Source organism: Hypomesus nipponensis, chromosome 20 (genome assembly GCF_054491055.1).
Source record: "Hypomesus nipponensis isolate SF chromosome 20, ASM5449105v1, whole genome shotgun sequence".
NCBI lineage: Eukaryota > Metazoa > Chordata > Actinopteri > Osmeriformes > Osmeridae > Hypomesus > Hypomesus nipponensis.
In genome coordinates this window covers 7,662,501-7,668,898 of record NC_140380.1, presented here as the reverse complement: position 1 = coordinate 7,668,898, position 6,398 = coordinate 7,662,501, and positions in this window count along the sequence as shown.

Sequence of the window (6,398 nt, the reverse complement as noted above, 5' to 3'; positions counted from 1 at the left end):
CACACACACACACACACACACACACACACACACTGCAGCTCCAACACACACTCATATCTCTGTTACTGGAGGCTGCTCATGAAATGTATGTTTTTAGTTGTATACTTGTCTTCCAAAGTGAGTAAGGTGACTAGTGTGTATGCTTGGATGACAGATTCTCTGCCACCGTTCAGCCTTTCTGAACAGACAAGGCCGCATTGTGAAACCACACAGAATGTATTTGATGGATGGATGAGAACTTCTTTTATTTTGAGTTTGAAAATGACTGGAGAAAGTAATTACATCAAGCTAGCACACTAAGCTTGTCTTCAATCCTTGTTGCCGTTAGATGGAAACAACCAAATCCTGCTGCACTTAACTTAAAACATTACAGTTTCTGTTTGCGTGTGTGTGTGTAAGCTTTTCCGTGGTGTGTGTGGATAAGCTTGTGTGTAGGATTCTTGATGGTGTGTGTATGTGTCATATTTTTGACGTGTGACAGTAGGCCTTTTGGGTGTGTGTGTGTGCGCGTAGCCTTTCAGGTGTGTGTGTGTGTGTGTGTCTAGGCATTTATCCCTTTCAAACGAGATGAGGAAAAAAAAGGACAATAAAACCGGATTAGATAACAGCTAGCAGTGTTAGCAGGGGCCGTGTGGGAAAACTATTTAATATGAACCTTTAGGCTCCAGACGTGGAATGATGAGAAAGCCTTTCCCGGAAAGCCGTAAAAACACCCAAGACGGGCGACCGGGGAGGGTTAGGCACGCGTGATGAATGAGAGGACACGGACATGGAATCCATCTTCCTCCATTAGGAGCGAGAGCGCGTGGCGAAGACATGTAAATATGTACGCTTTTTGACACATCAAACGGTGAAGGCACATGCCTGCTTCTGCTTCGTTTTCAAAGGGTGTGTGTATGTGTGTGTGTGTTCTCAATGGTTAAACGAGGGGGACGCGCCGCATCAATGTCGCGCCTGGAACACTTCAGACAAAGACACACACACACTCTCTCACTCTGACGTGTACTGAGAGAGAGAGAGAGAGAGAGAGAGAGAGAGAGAGAGAGAGAGAGAGAGAGAGAGAGAGACGAGAAACAAGATAGGCATTGAAAACGAGAGTGTTAAAAGAATAGACAGAATGAGAGTGAAGGATGTTAGATAACAACACCTGGTTGCGGATAGGGAGCTTTCTGTGTTAATGCCTGCATGAACGCAAGTAAGAACACGGATCTTAAATCTCTAAACACAAACGCACACACACTCAGTCACACACGTATAGTCCTCTGGTTTAACTGTGAGGTAACAGATGTTGTCAATAAAACTACAATGACGTTGATATTATAATCTCTATGGATTTGTGTGTGTGTTTGTACTTACTTCTATTAATACCTTTAACTACAGTTTCAGATTGCATGTCACAGTATGATTAAATGAGGACTTGGGTTTACAAATTCATATCTATACACTAAAAACACACACCAAAAAGACACACAAGTGAATACATGAACACGCAAATGCCCTCAAACACGCACCAAACACACACACACACAGACAGAGGCTGAGATCTCAGGGCAACCCTAATGGCTTTAACGTGAAAACTCCCCTCCATCTGTCAAGGCTTCACACATCTCCTTTCCACACTTCACCTCCTTCCCTCTCCTCATCCATCTCTCTCCCTCTCTTGCTCTCCGTCCCAATCTCAACCTCTCACTCCCCCCTTTCTCTCGAAGCCTCGCTCTCTGTCTCTATCTCTCTTATCTTCTCTCTTTCCCAGTCTCGCTCTCTGTCTCTATCTATGTGTGTGTGTGTGTGTGTGTGTGTGGGGGGGGGTGGTAGAGACTCTTGCTTGTGCTTGTTGTACCCCCTGTGTTCATCTGGTCCATCTGTCCATCCGTCCGAATGACCTTCTGTCAGCTTTGCGACCTCTCCGTTGACACATGGTCTGGTCCCCGCCCCCCTGATCGACGGACGCTCATTTTTGATTGGTGTTGCCCCTCATCAGTCAGCGGCCACTCTTGTGGTCTCGACACCGCAGTCAATGTCGGCATTAATCCAGGGAAAACCTCCGCCAGACCCAATAAACATATTCTCTGTGTGCGTGTGTGTTTATGCTCCTGCATTCAGCACCATGGACAGCTGCAAATCGTCCATTACTTTAATGAATATGAACGCTCGCGAACATGAGATTAATTGGCGGGTTCGAAGGGAGCATTACAAACCGCGTGCAGGTGCGCTTGGTGTATGTGTGTGTGCGCGCGTGCGTGTGTGTGCATGGCCGTATGAGATTGTTAGATCATTCGGGATGAACTGATGCTCGCAGAGAGATAAGCAGCTTATCCCAGAGTGAGACCACCATATCATTTAAATAGAATACGGATGATAGATAGTCATAGTGCAGCGGTTCAGTCCAATAAAGACTTGCACTGTTGGGTTGGTTCCGTCTAAAAATAGATCCAGTGTTCCCTGCAACTTTGTGAAGCATGGTCATGCAGCTGGATGCAGACAGCCACTTCAGGTGAGGGGGGCAGCAATGCAGTTCAAACGGGTGCCCATGCACTGGGGGGGGGGGGGGGGGGCACGTATACACACATACGCACTCACACATGCACAGCCGTGCATGCGTCACAGACACACACGCACGTGCACACAAGCGTACGTCGGCTCAACACACATCAGGTATCCCGTGCCCCACGCACACGCCACACACTTTGGGTTTGTCCTAACGAAAAAAGGCCCGGCTTAGATGGCAGCTAGGTGTTACGACCCTGGGAGAGCGGGAGAAAAGAGGGGATCAGCCGCGAGGGAAGGGCGAGCATGAAAGGAGGGCTTAGAAAGAGGAAGAGAAGGAGGGGGCAGGGGGGGGGAGAGAATGAGATCACGTTTCCAACATGAGAAAGGGAAGCACAGAGGAGATTTAACACATCATCCCCTAAAACCCTCACCTTTAAAATCTCATCCCCAAAACCCTCACCTTTAAAATCTCATCCTCAAAACCTCACCTTTAACATCTAAATAGAAAAAAAAAAAGTCCAGTTCAACTGCATATACGCTGTACCATGTCATTTGTGAGCAAACATACGGTATGCGAAAGTATGTGTGCCAGTGCATGCTTGCATGCATGTGCTTTGATGTCCACGCATGAACACACGTGTCAGAGAAGGTCACAGCCATGTGTTCCTGCGTGTGCGTGTGCATGACTGGAAATGTGTGCATCAGCAACTGTATCCGTCCTACTGTGTCCATGTTTATCTGTCTAATGTTCAAGGGCACCTGTGCAAGGGTCGCGTAAACGACAGCGTTGGTATGTGTATCAGTGTGTGTGTGTGTGTGTTGGAGCGCACGTGTGTGTGTGTGTTTGTGTGTGTGTTTTGCAGATTAAGCGGGATCCATTACAGGCAGGAGGGTATGCGTGGGAGAGGATGGCATCAGTGGATTATGGGTCATTAGGACGGGTTTTCCTGACATCTTGACGTGATTAGAGGACAGAATGAACTCACCGCCGAACACTCCAGAACACCGGCCGGATCCAGACCCCATGTAGGATCCGGTCCGCTCCACAACACACAGCCACAGTTTACGCCACTCAGCACTGCGACACACACCGAGCCTTCTCCACTCAATATCATCAAAGAGCACGCCGCTGACCCCCGCACACACACACACACACACATTCACACCAAAGCACACATACACAGTCTGGTACATGAAAAGCCTCTTCGGTGACTGCGTCTGGGGCTGTGCATGTGCAGCGACATTTAAAGGAACCCGATCGGCCCTGGGTTGGGCAGTGGAGCGTGGGAGACAGACACACCTATGGGTGGACTGGCAGACAGACAGGTGGACAGACAGATAGACAGACTGGCAGACAGACAGGTGGACAGACAGATAGACAGACTGGCAGACAGACAGGTGGACAGACAGATAGACAGACTGGCAGACAGACAGGTGGACAGACAGATAGACAGACTGGCAGACAGACAGGTGGACAGACAGATAGACAGACTGGCAGACAGACAGGTGGACAGATAGATAGACAGACTGGCAGACAGACAGGTGGACAGACAGATAGAGAGACTGGCAGACAGACAGGTGGACAGACAGATAGACAGACTGGCAGACAGACAGGTGGACAGACAGATAGACAGACTAGCAGACAGACAGGTGGACAGACAGATAGACAGACAGGAAGGCTGGCAGAGAGACAGACAGGCAGACGGCAGAAAGAGAGACAGATAGACAGAGAGACTGAACAGACATCCAGCAATAACCATGGGTAAACACACACACACACACACACGCACGCGTAGAGGAGTGCCGTCCTAAATCCTGACTTTAGCAGTCCAAATTCGTCCTGTAGATAGATGGCTGGCTCTGAGTCAAGGTCTGCACTGGCCTTGGACAGAGAAGCACACACACACACACATCACAACAACAACAAACAAACAACATCAGCTGCACGGTGGAATGTGAACTACAACCCGATTAGATATAAGGACAAACCACCAAACGCTACCATTTGACTGGATGCTGGTCTAATATCAAAGGTCTTCCATGACTTCACAGTTCCGCCCACCAGTTAGTGATTATTTGTGTTTATGTTAATGCTGTTCCTGCTTGGTGGGAAACCCACCACAAGCCCTCCGGCCATGAGATATGCATGCTCTCTCTGCATGCACCCACAGAGCACAGGAAACACACGACATGTCACTTTAGGTTACCTCCTACATACTTGGATCACAGGGACCATCACATGTGTGTGTGTGTGTGTGTATGGGTGTGTGTGTGTGTGTGAGGGAGAGATGCACGTGTGTGCGTGCGAGTGTGTACGTGAGTGTGATGGGATGCGTGCGTGCGTGTTTAGGCGTTTGCGTGCGAGGGTATGTGTGGTTGTGTCTCAGGCATGCTATTACAAGACAGATTGCAGCATTATTGATCGGGCGGGTTGAAAGATCGACATAAACCATATCTGAAATTACCTCACCTCTCTCCCACTCCCTCCCTCTCTCCCTCCCTCTCTCGCCACTCTAACCCATCATTTCTCTCCACTTTCGGTCTCTCCGGCTCACATTCTAATCTCTCTCTCCCGGCCCCCCCTCCCCTCTGCACCCCCCCCCCCCCACCACCATTCTTCTTCTCTCTCCTATACGTTTGACTCTCTCCATCCTTTCTCTCCACTGTCCTCAGCTCCCCCTCCACCTCCCTCCCTCCCTCCCTCCATCCCCCCGCTCCCCCAGCCTCATCATCGCCCTCCTCATCCGACTCTCCTCATCTCCCCTTCCCTCCCTCTCCTCCTCATCGCTCTCTCTGTCACCCTCCTCCACATCGACCCCCACCACCACCACCACCACCACCCACCCTCCCACCCTACCGCCCTCCCTCCCTCCCTCCGTCTCTCGGCCATCCCTCCCTGCGATTAGCAGACAGCGCGGCTGTCACAGCTGGCTCGCTTGGGCGCTGTGCCCACCTCGCAGACAGCTGTGGGCCTGGGCACAGCCGCGCTCGGGGACCCAGCCGGGGCACCACGCACAGGACAAGCGGAGCTCCACAGCTTCTCACGACAACACGACACTTGCCAGATGTTCTCGTCATGGTGGGATTGGCCCCCCTCTGCTCTGCATGCTTCAGACGCACGCTGGGTCTGTGTTTACTGTACTCTAGGCTGGATTAGAGCCTCTCTCTCTCTCACACACACACACACACACACTATGGCACATATGGTGATCTTAATAACCATCTAACCCAGTCCAGAGTTCATGGGAGAGGTCAGAGCGAGGTCAGTCATGAAACGCTTTTCACGATCTGTCCGATGACTTTGTTCCGGAGTTCAATCCATGTCTTGAACTGAAGTGAGGGGTTTACAGAGAGGGTGTCTTTTCCCGCCACTGTGTCACTCAAACGCTCGTTTGACAACCTGATTGGAGTTGTTCTCTCTCGCGCGCGTGCGTGCGTTTGATGTCTGAAGTTTTTGGGGAGAGAAATTACGCAGACTGTGGATGCCCTCGATCTCTATCTTTTTCTCTCTCTCTCTCGTCTCTCTGTTCATCGCTTTCTCCCTCTTTCTTTCGCTCTCGTCTCTCTCTCCCTCTTTCTCTTTCACCCCTCAAGGAAAAACAGAAGCACTCCAGTGTGTTTCGAAAGGACCACGAAACGCGCGCTGCGTTCCGTGTCCTGAACGATGTGTCACCCATCAGCAGGCCACACCTCCTCCCTCGCCTCGTGTGCATCCACACACACGCGCGCGCGCGCGTCTTCTCACATATGAGGCATCTTCTGGGACTTGTTTATCAGCCCCCCTTCTTTCGCACTCATCTCTTCTCCACCTCCCTCCATCAGTTCATCATGTGAATCACAAAGCCTTCTGTCGCACATGTATCGGCGGAATAGGTGTGTGTGTGTGTGTTTGCGTGTTCATACGCATG